The sequence below is a fragment of the Balearica regulorum genome, chromosome 3, assembly GCF_011004875.1.
Source record: "Balearica regulorum gibbericeps isolate bBalReg1 chromosome 3, bBalReg1.pri, whole genome shotgun sequence".
In the NCBI taxonomy this organism is placed as follows: Eukaryota; Metazoa; Chordata; class Aves; order Gruiformes; family Gruidae; genus Balearica; species Balearica regulorum.
Window position 1 is genome coordinate 62,099,050 of NC_046186.1, and position 19,803 is coordinate 62,118,852.

General features: G+C 39.7%; 3 long non-coding RNA genes across 3 annotated transcripts in view; 2 read left to right on the forward strand and 1 right to left on the reverse strand.

The window, feature by feature from the left end:
• Positions 1-1,875, reverse strand: part of LOC142600996 (uncharacterized) — a 29,746-nt gene extending 27,871 nt beyond the window's left edge. The window contains exon 1 of the long non-coding RNA XR_012834539.1: positions 1,757-1,875. This is a non-coding gene — a long non-coding RNA (uncharacterized LOC142600996). The remainder of the gene's footprint in view (positions 1-1,756) is intronic.
• Positions 163-8,505, forward strand: LOC142600997 (uncharacterized). Its single transcript, XR_012834540.1, has 3 exons — positions 163-468; positions 6,845-6,886; positions 8,279-8,505. It is a non-coding gene; the product is annotated as an uncharacterized LOC142600997 (long non-coding RNA).
• A 1,114-nt stretch (positions 8,506-9,619) lies between these two features.
• On the forward strand, positions 9,620-18,126 carry LOC142600995 (uncharacterized). The gene is made up of 4 exons (XR_012834538.1): positions 9,620-9,779; positions 16,771-16,863; positions 16,971-17,133; positions 17,977-18,126. It is a non-coding gene; the product is annotated as an uncharacterized LOC142600995 (long non-coding RNA).
• The last annotated feature ends 1,677 nt before the right edge of the window (positions 18,127-19,803 follow it).

A 19,803-nucleotide genomic window follows, 5' to 3' on the forward strand; every position in this document is an offset into this window, starting at 1 on the left:
GGAGAAAAGTTTTTCTTGTATGCCAAAGAAATCAATGACTGTGGTGATATGTTCCTTGGGTTTTGTGTGGCTCGCCTTGCACAGAAAACTGTCTTTCTATTTCAGGAGAGCTTCACGTGGAGGATTTGTGCAGCCCTAGGCTGAGGATCAGAGCAATGGACATCTTGAGGTGATTCATAATGTGCTCTGTCCTCTTGAGGGTTTCAAATAGGGAACCAATTAAGCCCTAGGTGCTTCAGGAACCATTGCAAGTTTAAATTCACTTGAGACATGCCCATTGTGTCTGCAACAAGAGTGCAGAATAGCTGTTGAGTGAAATCAGTAGCAGGAATTGTGCCAAAAAAATAAGTCAGCTGCTGGGAACTTGCAGAGAAAAGCTACCTTGCTTACAGGAGGACAAAGGGAGAAGAGGGGCCGCCAAGGAGGCTCAATGAGGGGTAGAAGCATCTGAGAAGAGGGGGCTTCAAGGTAGCATGGGGAAGTCCAAGGCAAAGGTTTGAACATGCTTTTCCTGTGCATGGAATATCTTCTTTTATTTTCACAGTAAAAACATGCCTTCCAAATTACTGATCTTTACTGATCTCTTCCAATGACTAATGAAAAATATGTTAAATATGTATTAGTCTAAAATGTTTGATAATGTGTCCCAACTAACACCTTGCCTAGCCACCCTGGAAAAAAACTGCAGTGTGTGATGAAAATAATGACTGTGTGGAATGAAAGTACTGACCAGCATAATGTGTGGAAGAAAATATATGACCACCAGGTGCAGCAACCTAAAGAGAGGCCTTGTTTTTACAATCGATCTGTTTGCTCTGATAGAGATGCCACCTCTGCTAGAGAAATTACCATATCTGGGAACGTGAATGTTTCTGGTTTCCATTATGCCCATTTTAGCACCTGGGATCTTTCCTTTCTGTTTCTGTAGAGTAGAGTAGCTCCTCTATTGTCTGCTGCTGGCTTCACAAATTGGAAACTGAACATGTGCAGTAAAGAGAGTTTTAAAAAAAACAAACCAGCAGCTATCCCATTCTCTCACAAATACCTTCCTGTTTGTGTTTCCAGACTGCCAGGAAAGATCTTTTCAGAGCATTGCGTGGCTGGAACACCTGAGAAATTTTCTTGACACATTCCCACTAAATTCTTGAAGATGAGACTGTAGCTTTTTTTATAATGGCGCTGGTTAGACAGACATCAAGGATACACGGTAGCTGGCTGGCTCTGGAAAACCATCAGCTTTCTACGCTATGCATTCTTTATTAAATCCTGATAAATCTAATCTATTTTGTTCCCTTCATTTGAACATGATTACTTACTGATATTTGTAGAACCTGTTTGTTAAATATGCATTTAGTTTATGGAGGTGGTGAATATTTTAGAGCCTCTCTACCGTCAAGATTACTAAACTAAGTCCCTATGCATGGTTTTAAAAGCACTATTTGCTCTTGAAAAAGTACTATTTGCTTTTGACTTATAGCTCAGGTTACTGCACATGGCATAACTACTGCACATAATTAACAAATTATGAGGTGAGACTTCCAAATTGTAGCAAATATGTTTTTCTCTGTAATTTTTTTTCAGCCTTTTATTTCTGGGACTATTCCAGATTTACACCAATTCAAACAAAATCTGATTCAGGGCACTAGTTATATTACAATTTCCAAAGCAAAATTGTATTTCTACTACAAAAGTTAACATTTCCTGTCAACGGGAAGCAAATCACAGTACTGTGGGAAAAACAAAAAGTCCCACATACCTGGCTGACCTCAGAGAAAATCAGCTACTGCAAGGGAAAAAATATTATTTTCATCAGTAGGAGTCCTTTTTTCCTTTCTCATATTTTTTTTCTGATGATGAGACATGGCTACATGAGTAGCACCTGTGGAACAAACAAACAAGTCTATAAATAAAAAAGCCTTTCTTGATGTCAGAACATTGCTCTTGTTTTTGCTCTTTCATCGTCAAGAAAGACAGCTAGAAGTACTAGATATGAGCTTCCCTAGCTTTTCTGGACTAGCTTCAGCTAAACTTGGCAGAGAAGCCAAAATGGCAAAGCACATGGGGTTATTCTTTTGATAAATACTAGACTACAAAAAGCTCTCAGGGTTTGCTGTGTATTAACATAAGTATTTTCAATTACTTTTGGTTATTTTCTGTTCCCTCACTGGCAATGAAGAGAGCAGTACCCAGCCTCTTGCCTCCTTCTGTCCTGAGGCTCATACTCCTCAAATTGTTTTCTGCACACGTGCCCTGCAGAAAATGCAGTGAAATACCTGTTTTCCCCTGTGATCTCATCTTACTGCCCGCTCTGATGTCCTACTCTAAAAGCTGCTTCTTTCCAATTGCCTTGATAAACCCTGAAGAAATTCCACTTCATGGCTAGGTGTCTGATATTATTCTTCCATGATGCCAATTGTGAGAAACACATCTGCTTTTCACAAATGAAAGTGTTTACACTGAGTTATTTACTAAGGCACTGGCTATTTTCTGCATATTTTACAGGGTTTTGGGGAATTTGTCATGAGGGCAACTGCAATACAATACTAGCCAATGGAAATTTTCATGTTTGTCATTGCACACCTGGCATTTGGCATACGGAAGAAGGTGTTTTTATGACTCTCTTTTGCTGTCATCTTTTTAGTTTGCACTTAATATTGGAGGGTTTCTGTGACAGATATCGTATAATTTCATAAGGATCAAATCTTGTCTCAGAGCATATGATCCATATCGAGAACGCAGACAAGAGGTGGGGGAAGAAGTAATCACAGAGTGACGATTTGACTTATTGAAACTTTGGGAACAGAGTAATATTTTGAGAACAGAATGCACCTCTTGTTTGTCTGCTAGAGTTCCTTGAATATTTCATGGAAAAGAGCAGTGATAAAGTTGTTCCCTATTTCCTACTACTTAAATGACCCATTTTATTTCCCCATAACATTGTATGAAATATTTGTCTACATGGCTCCTGAAATTATCTCCAAAATTCTTTAACATTTTGTGCAGCCAAAAATTATTTTTTCTGAGATGAAAACTACCCTTCCAATAAATAATTTAATATTCTAAAAGTTATGAAAATTTTTAAAGGAAAAATGTAAATAATGTTTAAAATGTCATTGGCTATTTTATGAAAAAATAAATATAAAATGGATGCAAAAACTATTTTTTTTTTTTAAATGGCCCATTTTTGGACTGTTTTCATTCCAACTCTGTTTCACTTCTCTGTGGAAAATGTGACTAAAATCACTATCTCTATTGTATTCGAATGTAGTATCATTTGATTTTTGTGTCATCACTGCCTCTTTGTGTAAAAGAGCATCTCTTTCTCTAAAATGTTGAAGTATCGAAACTAACCTTGGCTTTCTCATGTGACCATTTTGTGATGTTCTGAGTGTTTTCAATGGCTCCAATCAGTTGCGTATTTTCAGACATTTTCTTTTTAAGAATGACGTTTCCTTTTTATTTATTTTCAATTTTCCAGCTCTTGCTCCAAGGCCATCTCCAAATTTGGTAGCAATGTCAATGGGATGCTTCCTGGCAAATATATTGCTTGCATTTTTGTTCCATGATTGCATTCACTAAGCCCCTGCTAATATCCCGAGACCTTGGGGGGGCAATAAAAGCCCGTTTTCTGTTGCAATAATTTTTTTGTGCAATCCATTTTCCTTATGCTGAATTAAGAATGACTTTATCTATAAAGAGTTCTCTGCTATTTTTATAATTTGGGGCTGATGTAATGGTAGCAATTTAAATAGTTCTGGGCAATGTTTTTCCTTCATGTGAGCATATGGTCTAATCTACCAACAACATGCACTGGTGATTTATCAAAAGGGCTTCATTTTCGTAGTCTTTTATGTTGTACTAGGCATTCATTTAGTTTGGAATAAAATGAATTCTCTAGTCAGCTCATATCTAAGTGTGCTTTCAGGAGAACTCCCACTTCTGCACCGGCTATGCAATAACTCCGTGTCACCTTTTCTTTGACTTGGCGACAGTCACAATAATTCCATATTTCAAAGCCATTTGCTGTATGGGATTTTCTTCCTTTCCAGTGTGGCTAATTTATTCCACCCCCTATTTGTTCTTGCTTTACAAACTGTAACAACATTCTTCTAACGTCACAGATCGGGCATTTCTTTTCCTGTGCTCTGTGTTGTCTTTGTCATTTGACCTACAACATGTCAAATAGTTTTTCACAAACGTTTCATTGGTTGTTATTACTGAAAGTTTTATTGCACTGCTCTGTCGGCTCTGTGATCACAACATTAAAAAGAAGACTTTTCCCTTCTTCTTTTTTCGCTTTTCTGTTTAATACACTTTTATGTCTGCCAACATTTTCACAATTTATTGGAATGCTTCATATCACCCTGTAATCACTACTGAACAATATACTGATTTGAAGTTATTGGGGGGATATTTCCTTGCAGTTTCATGTACTGTGGACATCAAAAATGAGTTCTTTATCATGTTAATGGGACTTTCTTGAGACCAATCTGTTGCTCAATCTTAGCTCAGGGATCCTCTTGGCAGAAGTATCTATTGCATCAACTCACTTTACAAAGAACTTTTTCTTCTGCATAGGTAAATCAGGGGTTTTACACGCAGTATGTTTTTAAGTACCCCTGATGTATCCAAGTATTTTTAGTACACTGTGGATTTGACATTCAGCTTTGTCCTAGTCAAGTTATTCTGGTGCATAAATCCACATTAACTGCATAGAACTCACCTGTTTGTATATATCCTTCATTTCAAACCAATGCCAAACATTTCAGGTAAGTCAGCACCTGTGCTCCTTCTGAAACGTGCCTAATCTTAGGGCAGTGCCTACTTACTGTGATCTGGAGGCCCAAATTTGACTCAAACACAACCCCCTGTTGTTCTGTTTTGCAGAGGAGTGTTATATTTAGATTGGTTTTTAGATACCAGTAATTGTTTTCATTTCTTTTGATTGATAGGAGTTTTTGGATAAATAAAAGCAATTGCAGGGGTGGGGGGATCAACTCTGTCTTGTGCTTGTAAAGCTTGCACCAATTATCAGGACATTCAAAAAGGAAAATGGTAGTAAAAATCTTATCCTTATTTATATCCACTTCAAACCATTTTCTGGAAGGGATGGCATGGGTACAACTGGTTTTAAAAAGTAGTTCCCAGAGAAAACAACAGCAGGGAAATTGGATTTTTGCTGGAATCATACTAAAGCTTTACTGGAATCAGATTCAGTACTCAGAGTAACTCCAGATTTTAAACTGTTCTTGCCCAGCTGGTTTTCAGCCAGACTTCATTATTTTGGTGAGCTCATTTAAATTTTTACTTTATTCTTCAATCTGCACACAGCTGGAACATTAAACATAGATTTCAGCTCTTGTTTTTCTTAAGATTTTAGTAAATGTCTGTGCAGTTAGCCAGCCTGTTCATCTAGACTCACGCAAGGAGCAGCAGAAGCACTCCTCCTCTACCTGAAATCCAACAGCATAGGAAGGCAAGGGCTGCCCTAGGAAATCAGAATAAAGTTTCCAACAGCAATGTCCAATGAATGTTTGGTAGCAAAGTGCTAAAAGAAGTCTTCACAGATAACTTCGCCATTTTTATAACAATTTTTAAAGTGAGTTTTTAATCCTACTTGAGGATCCCATTCTGCAAGCATGACCTTGCTTACTTACATTATGAGGAACATCTTAACTAATTTGCTGTTCAAACACTCAGCAGAGCAGATGCATTCTGCAGAATGGGGAGTCCCTGGAGCTAGACATGAGAGTAGCTACCAGGTTTTTCACTTTTTTTCTAATTTGCCTGGGTTTAAGCTGCTGACGTCAGTGATGTGTAGTGACAGTGAGTTCCTCAAGTTAATCAGGAACTCTGAAAATATGTCCATTTTTTTCATATCTGCTGCCTTTCGATTTCATCAGCACATCATCTTTCTTGTATTATGAAAAAGGCTAAATATGAGAGCCCACATGCTTTTTCTATAACTTCCCATATTTTGAAAACCACCATCACATCTGCTTAGCATTCTTGCTCTCCTCAATGCTGCGTATGGAAGATGCTGCCTCTAACAACTGCTGTCACCAGTTGTGGATTCCTTTCCACATGGTGTTTTGTGTGAGAAGGTATTGACAGGTCTCAAAAGGAACCATTTGCAATTTGCAGGTCCTTCCTGTGCCCTTTTCATGTGCTCTTGGCTCTCTCTTGGGCTGTTGATACAGATGGAGGGTTTCTGTGGCTGACCTCAGAGGAATTCTTCTGATCGGCAGGAAGGCTGGCATGTTTGCCTGATGACTCATCCTTATACCCTCTTTTCCTGCCTGCCCTCACCTCTTATATTTGAGTGGTATCAGATAACATCTATTAAAAACAAAGCCAAAAAAAAAAAAAAAAAGGGCTCTTGAAGCTTATGGCTCTTCATAACAAAGACTCTCTCTCTCCTTTGGGCAGCATGTCACTGAAAGAAACCATCAACGAAAGGGTTGGATCAGGGCAGTTCCATACTGGCTTTGCTTCCCCTGCTTCTGTGCTGTGTCCATTTCCTAAAAGCCCTTGCTGTTCTGCCATTGCACAATCAAAGATAGCTCTGACATGCAGTTGCTGAACTCCAAATGTTTTTAAGTCTGAACATCGTGAAGTCAAAATACATGACTGTTTCATCAGGAGGAAAAATACCCCAAGAACAGTTATTTAAATTTAGATCTTGATGTTGGGTTCTGAGAATCCCAAATGTCAAAACACTAACGTCAAGGAAGATGAAAACAGCCCTATTGACCATTCAACCAAGTGACAATATAAGGTTTCAAGTAGTTACTTGTGAGTTAATGAGTGATTAACAAGTCACTCTTTTTAATTACTTTTCCAGAAGGACTTCAAAGACTTCAGGTGGAATTTCAGCTGAGTTTGGGTAAGTATTGGCAAGAGATAGTCTGCAAAATTAGTTGGGCAAGGGACAGGCATTTTGGTGAGATTTCTAGTTCTTCCATCTGGTCACTTGGAAATCTCAGAACTAGGTTCTATCATCTTGGCCTTTTCTGGCATTTTTAATACAACTTAAACCCAAGAAATGGAGCAGCTAATGAAAACCAAGATGAAGGCAAATCAGAATGGTGCTGAATTTAGATTCTTGTTCTTTCTAAAAACATTTTGCTACCCCTAAAAAATAAATAATTTCAAAATTGTGGTAGATTTAAAAGGAAGTGCCATTGATATTTCTGTGACTGAGCAAATAAATAGAATTCACCTGATTATAGTCATGAAACAGATGGAACAGTTTCAATTTTTTTTTTTCTTAATAATGCATATTAAAAAACACATGTAAATTCTTCATTTCCTGGACTGACAGTCCCAAAATAGCACCAGAACCACCACCAAAACTTGAATTTGGTCATGGATAGTCCAATAACTGCAAAAATCACAACATTTAATAGTAAGTTAATAAGACTCTAGTTCTGTCTTGCTTTTGGCAGCCAGCAGTTACAGATAGAGGTAGACTGAGCAGACCACTGCCTAAGTTCTCAATTTTAGAGTGTGGATTGGGCTATGTAGAAAACCAAAATATTAAACGGAGTGTCCCTGATAAATATTGACTCTCTGGCAGGTTTGAAACCCATAATGCTAAATAAAATACGCAGTGTCTTAGTGACACTTGACCTATGAAGTCAACTCCAATAATGTTATAATACATTGGAATAGGAACAAAAAACAAATTAAGTGTCTCCTGGGGCCAAATGGTTACAACAGGTTTTGACTAACTTTCTTCGCTTTATTTCTCCCCTTGCTATTTGCCACCTAGCAATCAAAGCCCGTTTCTTAGGTTTTGAGTGCCTGGTTTTCCTTTTTCTGTAAATTCACAGAATATTAAGTGTAAACATGCAGAGCAGTTAAAGAAAAATCTGATTAGTAAAACATTTTGCACTCTGTGATGTTCAACAGTCATGTTTACAAAGCTCATTTTGTTTTTAACAATTCTCAAGGACAAGAGCTAACACTGAGAATAAAATTACCCACCCGAACTCAGCTGAAAAATTGTATGTGTGATTATGACCTCTAATTTACAAGCCCATCTTGGTACCGTTGCCATAGAGAGACTATGGTCCTACTCCATATGTTTTCTGAAAAAAGTGCTGCTGAGCCTAATGAGGCTATCTGAGAAAGAGGAGAAAAGTGTACTTCTTTGTGGTAGACTGATGAATTTTTGCATTTCCATGTTTTTCAAGTGTTTTCCTTGCAGTCCCATAGTTTAGCAATAATATAGGATTAATGAGCCATGTCCTTGGTCTTTATTTTCTGTGTCCAGGTTCGTGGCTATTTTGAGAAGAGTAGCACAAAGCATCCCTTAGCCTATGCCTTCACCATACCTGATCTTCCCAAATGATGCAGTGGGAGTAGAGACGGGTTAAAACTTTGGCTTCCAGCTCCCATGGTGTTACACTCTGGTAGATGATCTGTTATCACGAGGTATGTATTGTACACCCACAGAATACTACAGCCTTCCTTTGGGGATGAGCTGTGGAGCACACCACCCTGTAGACTTCCCCTGAGACTGTGCAGCTTTGCTCAGGACCATAGGCTGTGTGTAATCTGTCTGAATTAAGTCATTATCTAATGTATCCAGTTCTGTCATCTTAATCAAACAAATCTTCTGTTGTGTGTTGGCGATTTTGTTGCTTTACACAAGATTGCCAAGTTCAGGAAAGTTCATATTTTTACTGTTGGCTAGATGCCACAGAGGTAAATGATAAAGTAATGAAGTAATTTATAAGAAGTATAAATTCAGTTGGGGCTCAAATTAAGTCTTTCCATGTACTTAGAATTTTTACAATTGAGTGGCAATGTAGCAAAAATCTCTAGGTAGATGACAATTAAAAAATGAAAGATCTTGCTCTAAAGTAATGGTTAACACTGCTAACAAAATAACCTGAATGGAAAATACTCTGTAGAACAAGAAAGACAAAAATAAGGCTTAAAAAGCAAAATTAGTGCTTCTTTCACATGTTCCACTATTAGATATTGAGAACCAGAACTAACGTATCAGATTAAATATAAATTAATAGGATGTAAATTTAATGTATATTAAGCAGAACAGTAGACAGACTGCAAATGAAAAGCCTTCCAGTACAGTGACTGACTTAATGTATGCTTTGAGATAGAAATTGAACCTGTACTAAGTGAAGAAAATACAAGTCTAAAACCATCAAGCTCCTTTCACTGTTTTGAATGGTCTGGGTCTAAATTAATGATAACAATAGTTATAATTATATTCTATTTTTATTGTCATCTAATTAATTTAAGATTTCACAGTGGAAAAAACCCCAGTGTGTATGCCAAGCTTTAGCCTGCTGTGATTTAAAGTGTCTGGGTTCTAAATTAGCTGCAAAACAAGGTTTTTAATGGGAATAGCAATAGCAATTGACCCTTGGCAGTCACAGTGTTAAGAATTGCTGCTGTAGTATTAAGTTACATCTCTGTTCCCTGGGCACAGTCTTACAAGTTATATAACAGCAACCATTGCAGGATTACTCAATCCCTTTACCTAACCCTAATTGCATGCTGGACTTGTGGGTCCCATAATAGTTCTCCTCTATTGCCATGCTCAGAGAAGATGTTAGTGACACCACCAAACCAAGATCCTGCTGCCTGCACAGACCAATAATGTTCTGCTTCCTAGTACCACCCACCCTAAGGGACATCATTATTTTGTTTTTCTTTCTCTCCTTTCCTAACTGGCAACCAATTCCTGGCCAAAATGATCTACTCCTGGAAAAAATCTGCACAAATAATAGATGTATAAACTACAGGTACAGTATGTACTGTACTTCATTTCTTGGCATTTGTGTGAGACAGCCACTCAGCTGGAGAAGGAAAGAATAAGACATACTAAAATGTGAGATACAAGGCTATATTTTCACTTGGGTTTTCTGGAAGTCATCTGCATGATAGCAGCAGATCTTGAGTGGTTTTTGTATCTCACATAGTCTTTAATATGCAGAACTTGACGGTATCCAGGCCAACATTTTCAAACCTCTCTACCTGTATTTAGGCAAGCAAAAATCTGGTTTAAGATGTGTCAGGGCTGTGATTTTTCAGAGAACAATTAATCTGATAGATCCCTGTTAACATCTGCTTGGTACCACCTTTCAAAGATAACATCTTACCCACCTTTCAAAGACACAGGACAGCTGTGTCTCACTGTTTTCATAATTGGGAGATTATGTGACTACTGATTACTAGTAGTAGCACTCCAAAGTCCTTGATTTGGCTCAGAGTCCTCTTCTACCAGCTGATGGGCAAGCAAGTATTAAGTATTGAGAGGCAGTTTTCTCCTGCAGAAAAATAGTTGTTCCCATCCAGGGAAATCTGGAATTTTTAACTCTTCCAGTTCATCTTGTAAAACTTTTCCCCGAGAGGAAAAAACCGTCTGCTACCAGACTGCCCAGTGTGAACCCAGGTCGTGGACAGTGCAAAGACAAGGATTCGAGGAGGAACTGTCTCTCTGCCATCCCAGGGACCCATGTTCATCTAAAAGCAACTTCCTGTCAGCGGAAATGTGCCTGCAGGAGAAATCCAGCCTACACAGTTTCACATCTTGTCTGCAGAGTCATCTCACTGGCAAGTCAGACTGGATAAGGGATTTAGCTACCTCGTGGCGTTCGGCATGTCAAGCGACAGATGGAGATTTCTCAGAAATCTCTCTGGCATGTTTTCAGCATGGGAAATACTGCACAAAAGGCAATGGATACATTAAGAAGTTAAGAGGTCTCCTAGGCAGTGTGCTCTAAAAGATTTGGTTGCTAATGAGGCAAAAGGCAGAAAAGGATGCAGCATGCTGAGAACATACTGTTACCCCTCTTGACTTGCAAAGTTAGTCTAACAACTCAGAAGTTCCTCCTAACTTGCGGATGGATCCCAGCAGAAAGAAAATTTGATTATGGAGATGGGCAAAGCAGGATAAACCAGCATTTGCTCACTGTTCAAAAGATTCTTTCCCAAAAGCATTTTGCCTGAAAAACTACTCCTTTCCTTTCCCTCTCTTCTCAATTTTCTGCCTTCTTCATGCTAGCCCTAATTTTGATATTTCACTTTACATACATTTGACCACCTTTATTGTTTTCTTCCTCCCTCTTACCATTGCCTGCACAACATGCTGTGCAAGTGGAAAGACCCAGAAGGAGCTACTGGATATATATTGCACAGTGTTTAACCTGTGAGGCAATTCACTTATTTCATTTTTTCTCTGGTACTTCTGGCAGGAAGAGGCTTTCTGCTCCTATGTACTCAATACATCAAACAAGATGTCTGTACAGCACTGTGGTGATAGCTGTGCACTTCTATGCTAATCAAAAAATGACACCTAAAACATAAAAAGGAGTAGATTTTAGGGAGGTGAGATTGGCGGTAGGGAAGCAAAGTGGTAATTGGGAAATGCTAGGTCAAACAAGTATCCTCTGCTTTTTATTCCTAATATCAACATTAGTAATTCCAATTAATAATTCCACATTTCATCTTTTTTTTTTAAAACACACTGTGTCATAATGCAGAGCTACAAGATCTTCATAGGTGCAGTTGTATCAATAGCCTTACAGCTTACTCTCAACACTTTCACTATTTCTGTGGGATACATATACACGGGCTGCATATATGGGAGTCAGCTGTGACCTGTTGATTTGCATCAGTAAGCATATTAAAGGAACAGCCCGTATTTGGAGCAAGAGGGTCTGCGCTGTCTCTGCTTCCATGGTCTGCTGGTTGCACAGAGCACTCAGGATTACAATTGCCTCAGAAGGCAGCTGGAGCCAAAGAGCACACTCTGTTCTTCTCAAAATATAATAGTGGTATAGTGGTATAATAGTATAATAGTAATATAAAAATGTATAACAGTAGTATAATTGTGTAACAACTAAGAGAAACGTAACCAGCTGAAAATATAATATTGTCCCCTTCCTGTGTCTCTAATAATTTTCTGCAGTGGCTGGGCAAATTATTGATCTATTTGATCTAACACTATTGTCTATTTACAAGTTGCCTAAGGGAGGCTTCCATTTCATCAGCAAGCCTATTATTTAAGCTACAAGGTGAATTCATAGGTTACATAATATATTCCTTGGAAATACATTGCTTTCAGCATTTGCTATTAATAAATCGCCTCTTGGTTAGCTAAATCCTGTGATATTACTTCAGTTGCTGCAATGAATAACTTAGTTTTAGAAACTAGATGAAACTGGAGTAAGTCAGACAGCTTTAATTTCTTCCTAAGATGGAACACAAGCCATTGCATGGAAATACAGCCGTACCTTAGTTACAAGGCTTTCATTGCCTATAAAAAGTTACAGAAATGTACCTTTTGTGAAGAAGTGGTGATAGTTTCCATCAGGCAAAGGTTTATATCACTTGAACTGCTCCACTACAAAACAAAGGCACTAAGCTACTCAGTCAGTCAGCCGAGAAAAATACGGTGAGTGGAAACACGGATAGTAACCACAAATTAGAGTAATCTCTGCAGTATAAAGACTGTGGCCATGTGCCTTGCTGCAACACAGCAGGGCCTGGACCCTAACTGGGACCTTCAGGAGCTACTGAAATACATGTAAGACATAGAGGACACAGAGGAATCTGGCTTGGTACTACTGAGCAACGCTGAAACAAGCACCAAGTGACGTCTGCCTGACGGCTGCTGATGTAAGTTGGGTGCTGCAAAAATCCCCGCACCTGCCACCCGAGCAACCTGTGTTTGCTCTGCCACTGTTTGCACAATGTCCTTGCAATACAAAGCTCAGTATGTTAGTGAGAGCAGGGATTAATGGGAAAAGCAGTTGAGTTGGAAGGGGAGAGGGGTTTTGAACTTAAGCTGTCTGCTATCAGTGACATTACGGTCACTCACAGGTGCCAGTGGTGACAGCCCCCGGATGAGGAGAGTGAGATACTCAGATTCTTTGTTCTCATTCAGACAAACTTCTCTTGACTCCAAAGGAAGTTTAAGTGGAAACTGGATAAGGTGCCTGGTATTTTGCTTAAAGCTATGAGAGCTGGAAATAGCCTATCAGGTTGTTGGGGAACACTATAACATGTCTATGAAGTTTTTATCAAAACTACACAGAAGCAAAGGAGCTACAGGAAGACGCTCATCCCCCATGAAAGATTAATCATAACCAAATCTTCCAGAGCTTGCTCCTACTGCTGATTTCATGTCTGCTGTCTCTGACTGTGCTACAAAGAATTAGTAAACTCCTGTGAGACAGTACCAATCTCCATGTCTATATGCTGCTTCTCAGCAGCATTACTTCATAGCCTAGATATCTACTGTTAACCAAAAGTACTGGCCAGCCCACGAGACAAACACAGTAGTCAGTCAATAGCTGATTGCAGACATCTGCCATGCCCAGGAGCAGGGTTCAGCAGTGTTTGTATTAAAAAGCTTTTGTGGCTAGACAACAGGACTGACTCGCTCAGAGCTCGGTTATGGTAACAGTCCCCCAAGGCAATGACGCATGGCTTGACAGAGGAAGCAGGTTCTCTGATTTACAAACCATGCTCCCCCCTCTTCTCTGCCAAATAACTTGTGTCTAATTGCACATTAAAGAGGGGGAAATCTGTAAGAAAAAACAAACTTACTTATGAATAAGTGCTGATTGTTGCTTACACAACTTGTGTTTGTCTTCTGTCTGTCCTACTTGCACTTTACGTGTTTAGCCACTGTCCTGGGCAGAGGACTGTGTGCATCACCCCAGGACTGGTCCTAAAAGACACTGGGATTCAGGGAGACAGTGGTTTCCTTAGTCCTTCTGTGAACAAGAAGAGTGTTGTGGTGGCCCTGTCCTTAAGCAGGTAGCACTGTATCCTGAGTACAGAGTACATCTGGCCCATGGAGGGGTGGTGTTTTGCAAACTGTTATTTCCCTAACACTACCTTCTTTCCCAAAAAACAGCAACATCATGCAAGGTTTCCTCAAAACTCCAACAACTGGCCCATTAAGTGGTCCAAATTTCTGATATAAGTTGAATTTGTGGAAATTTGAGTATTTTCACCATGGATTATTTTGCTTTTGAGGTGCTGTAAAGAAACTTTACATTTGGTACCTGTCTTTCTATGCTGTTGCAATTAAAGCTGACGAGCTGTGGCTCAACACTTTTCCCCGATGTTTCTCTAAGGATTTGATATGGTAAGGTCAGAGAAGGCCCTTCCTGACTCAGCAAAACTGGCAGAGATAATCAGTTTTTAAAATATGAATTTACTTTGAAAACCCAAAATAAAGCATAAGAGCAAAGAATGGTGTTCTGCAGTGCGATCTAAAAGCTAGAGGAACTATACTTTAGTGATGGTCAACATCACTAACAACAACATAAACTTCCATCATCAGTAACTCTTGACACTCTCAGGTTCAGAGAAGAGCTAAAGTAGGTCTGCATTACCAAAGATGGCAAAAAAACATAAAAAAAATAATTATCTGGCATATTTAAACGTTTTGGCCAAAAATCTGTTGCAGCATATGTATTTAGCAATAGCAGTTCAAATGCTGATAGTCTTGCTGGTATTTGAATTTTCAGGAATACTGGTTTTGCCTGTTCAGCATTCATTATTCAGGGGGTGGGATCTGTTCTCTACATTTGGGTCTCTGACCAGACTGCTGAAAGTTTCTAAGCAAATTAATTATTGGTGCTTAAGCACCCTTTTTCAGTTACAGATACAAGTGAAGAACTGACACTTCTCAAACAGTGACATGAAAAAAAAAAAAAAATATTCTCTGTGTGACTATGGTCAAGGGAGAGAATTACAGACAAATTGTATGCTGGAATGTGAACAAATATTCTCCAACTCTGTGTTTGCAGCAATCAGGCATCTCTCATTACAAGAAGGACAGTCATTCCAGGATGTTGTGAAAAGCTCTCAGGTTTAATCTTTCAGTATTTCTGTGCCAAACAGGTTCACATAGTTTGGACAACTTTTGAATAAGCATCAGTCATTTGAATACTTATCTAAGACAAACTTCGGAAAACTTTCAACTGCCTCTATTGGAACTAATTAATCCCTTGAACTAAAGCCAATGCAGCTGGGTTTATGCAATTTGCCAAGGCAGAGAATTACTATGAATAAAAAAAAAAAAGGAAAAAAAAGGTTTATCAATACATTTTAAAAAAAAAAGATAGGATGCCTTATTTAATAGAATAAGTCCCTGCTTTTGAAGATATGGTCATAACAAACATTATATTCTATAGGGTTAAGTATTAGAGTTGCAGGTGACTGCCCATACATGAACCTGTCCTTTCCGAAATCAGAAGTGCAGGCCCCAACTCTCACTGCACTGTATCTAAAATTATATAACATGGGCAACAATAATGCTTCCCTTCTACTTTCTCTTGGAGCCTTTTCTTAGGAGAAATCACATCTTTCTCAGTGCCTAAAAAGCCAAAGAGAGGCAAACATGACAGCTTTTTGAGAAAGCCAGTGCTCCATTTACTTTTCTCCTGCTAGTACTAATCAACTGTGAAGGATTTTACCTCAGAGCCTCTGATTCTACATTTACTTCTACGTTCAGTGCAGTTCCCTTACTTTGCTGCTTTGTCAGAGCAACCTACCTCACTACACAAGTGCTAGAGAAGTTGTTTACTGAGTGCATGAATGAAATTCAGAGCTGAGCTGCAGGTGTTTGCGTGGACTGGAGTGCTCCTTCCAAAGAATTAATGTGTTTTCTTGACAGCTTCACCATGCTTTCTTTGCTCATAAGGTCAAGGAATGGGGGAGGTAAGGGGTAAGTGAGTCAAAAACATACAGAGCTGTTCAGAAGATATCATGTCTAATTATATAGCAGAAACTGGTTTTTATTCTGCAGCAGAAAGATAGCAAAATCTTCCCCATATTTCTGACAAAACGGAGTTGTTCCAGTCTTTGATTTTGTTTGAATCGAACCTTCATTTAGTTTTTCATCCCAAATGCTTTCAAATCAGGCAGAGAATGGACTTCAACCCTGGCATATCTGGATAATTTGTTTACAACCAGGCCATTTTTCTTCATTGGTCTTGTTTCCATGAAACGTGCTGGTTTCAATGATGTGACCAGTTCTGATATCAGCTGTTCCCCATTGCATCATTTTCTTCTTAGCTGGTGATTATTGTAGCTATACTTGTTTGTGAAAAGACAGACTTGCAAAATCTTGTGGCTCAGGCATGCTTACAGAAATGCATACTCATGCCATCACCTTCCTCCGGACAGGGGAAGGGAAGGGAAGGGAAGGGGAAGGGGAAGGGGAAGGGGAAGGGAAGGGAAGGGAAGGGAAGGGAAGGGAAGGGAAGGGAAGGGAAGGGAAGGGAAGGGAAGGGAAGGGAAGGGAAGGGAAGGGAAGGGGAAGGGGAGGGGAGGGGAGGGAAGGGGAAGGGGAAGGGGAAGGGGAAGGGGAAGGGGAGGGAAGGGAAGGGAAGGGAAGGGAAGGGAAGGGAAGGAAAGGAAAGGAAAGGAAAGGAAAGGAAAGGAAAGGAAAGGAAAGGAAAGGAAAGGAAAGGAAAGGAAAGGAAAGGAAAGGAAAGGAAAGGAAAGGAAAGGAAAGGAAAGGAAAGGAAAGGAAAGGAAAGGAAAGGAAAGGAGAGGAGTCTGGAAAAACAAATAATTTGCGAAAGAAAGATTCAACTTTGTGAATTCTTCCCTTCTGTTGTATGCCCTTCTCTTATCTGTCATCATGAGGTACATCATTGTCTACCACATTTCATGAGGTTTCATTTTCCTCAGGAGAAATCCTTATACTGTTTTTATTTCATTTTTATTCAGGCAGAACTGACTTTTTTTTTACTATGTTTTTTCTAGTTCTGGGCAAGTGAAGGCTCACCTTGATGAAAAGATTTCCTCAAAGTCACATTGTTGGTCAGGGCCAGAGCACAGCTCAGAGCTGAGTCTCAGGTATGGGCACACAGACCTTGTTGGGTGACAGACCGTGTAAGCTGGTAGACGACATCTATTCACTTTACATCCTTGCCTGGCAATATATCTGCCTTTTTTTCATGTAGGCGTCAGCTACTTCCCAGTGACCTCAGGGTGAAAGACTGCTGCTGGAGCTGCAGTGGTGTGTCACTCACACCCACTCAGTTGGGGGCTCATGTCCTGCACCATCCCTGTTTTCCCCTACCAGGCTCTGTTGCATCCCACAGACCAGCTCTTGTGCAATTCCAGGTGAGACCATTTTCTCTTTCAGTTTTTTTGTCAATGATCACAATCAGAGATGATTTTAAAAAAAACCCCAAACAAACAAGCGTAGTCTTTGGGACTCTTCTGGAAACTGGACATCCCCTTGATATTAGAAGTGCTTGGTTGTTAGTTTCTAGTAATAACTAATTTTTTATTTTTTTATTTTTTTTATCAAGTACTAACTATAGTATTCAAACCCAGATCTGAATTTCAAAACAAAAAGTTCATGGACGCTCATCTGGAGAACAAGATATCTCTAACCCAGAATTATTAACATATGTCCATTTGTCATGCCTTGCTTACACATGGGGTTTTTACCCCAAGATGGCTGAAAGTTTCAGGGAGGTGGACAGTTTGATACATTCTGAAAAAGCTCTAAGCTTCAAGATGTTGATCTCTTCCCAACTCCAAACCTTTCACCCACCTCTTCTTTCATATGATTTGTTTCCAGTGCTGCAGTGAGTATGTATCTTCAGGATATATGATGAAAAAGTGAAGGTAGGTCACAAAAGACAAATACAATTCTGGTTTTAGCAAAGACCTCTGATTGCAGGCATAGACAAAATAGAAAGAGATTAATGAAAGTTACCCTTTCCTTGGATTCACCCCTTTGAAATCACATGATTTATGCAACATCCCATATACCCTGCCTCTCTGCTATGAACTAATGCGACATTCACATGACAGCAAAGCTCAAATTTAGCCCTTAAAAAGCTGCTTGCTGAGGTCTGAGATGACGTGGGGGGAGTAAAACCTCTCTAATGCTTAAATCCTCCTGCTGCTTCAGAACAGTCAGCACCTCATTAGCCTTAGCTCTTTGTTTGATAGGAAATGTCAGCTCTCCACAGGAAATCTTCTACACCCAATGGCAGGAGCATCTGTCTCCATCTAGTGTTCATCTGTCTGCGTTTGTACTCGGCTGCCCCACCAAGGAAATCACAAACCGAGAAGGGAAAGCAAGGGAAACACTTGGTCACTAAAACGTCATCATTCTCACCCACAAGATGTCAGAATGACATGTTTGCCGCAGTTGAGGGTAGCAGCTAACATATAAACCTGCTGGTGATCTGCTGGGATATTCAACACTCACTTCCATCTTGTGCTTAAAGAGTGGGAAGTGACCAAAAAAAAAAAAAAAAAGGTTAGAACATCTTGTCTTTTTTACAGTATTTTTCTGCCCACGACCAAAGTTACATTCAGGTTCTTTCTATTGTTTAATGCCGAGGGAATTTCTTAGTATGAGAAGTGAAATGTTTAATTAAGGAAAAATATTGTGGAAACATTTATAGGAATACTTTCCACTGTAACTCCCAAAGTACTGGATAAGAGTTGCTCAACTCGCCTCACAACATGACTGTGAAGAAGAGAAATGTCACACCCTCTGTGGGTTGTGAAACCAAGATAATTTTCCTCCAAAACCTTCTGGGTGATTTAGGGCATTTGAAGTGAAACCAGGGACAGACTACCACCAAGGTAACCCTCTGCTCCAGAGGCCCAGCTTCTTGCTGTGCATCTTGCCTGATCATTTATTAGAAGAGAAACCTGTGTACAAAATACAGGATAACCATTTTGCACTGGTAGAAACAGAACTTGAAGGGGGTGGTAGGCCATGTAGGCACTTTTGGGAAGATAATGAGTCCCTTCAAAACATTTTTAGGGCCCTAGGGGGACCTTCAGGCTGGCCTTCCCAGTTGGAATGGAACCCAGCCTGGATCCGCTACTGAAGAGGTACTGCTGAGGCTAAGCTGAGCTATTAGCCACAGAGACAACATCCTGAGAAACCTAGAATGGATATAAATATAAATTTTTAGTTTTAAGATAAGAGGTAGAAGGAAGATCCTGCAAGCTCAATATACAGCGGGGTATATTAAGAGCCTTTGTGGGAGCCATGGTCTTACTCAGTCCTTGTGAGGTCTCCGTTAGTCCTATAAATTCTGAAATAATCACTGGCTGAAGGCAATTAAGCCCTAATCTCCATTTCTTAACACTTCTGTATTTCAGTAAGTGGAATCAATTCCAAAATCTCAGAGAATAATCTGAATGTCAGTGGGATGAACTCAAATGGGTTTGGTGAAAGCCAAGAGAGGCAAGCAAGGAAGTCATGCAGTTAGTACTGGTACCAGCTTCCAATGTAGCTTAGTATTGTCTCTAGCAAAACCGATTTACAGCAGCTGTTAACATCTTCATGCATTTCAGTTTTCCCATCTCACATCTGACTGTCTTCCCAAAACACGTTAACCCACTGACACGCAGAGGATGCTGAGGGGTGTAAACGTGTGAGAGACCCAGGCTGCCTCTCATGGCAGGGACCAGAGAAGAAGGAAGCAGAGAGGACCTCAGCAGGGAGAAGAAATTTAAGACAAAGAGATTGTCTGATCTGTGGGAACTTATCAGACCTTCAGGGTGTTCCTGAAGTGCCAGGATATGGGGAAGTGATGCACAGGATGCTCCTGGAAGAGATGTGGGAGTGCAAGGAATCCAACTCCAGCTTAGAAGCAGCACCAATGTGAGACTCCAGGAAACAACACTGTTTCACATTCCTTGTTTTATTTGAGAACTTGCTCTCTTTTGTTCCTACTCTCTTCTGTAATGGTCAACAGCTTCTCCCTTATTCTGAGGACCCATCTCAATTATAATCTCCACCACTGAGTTCTT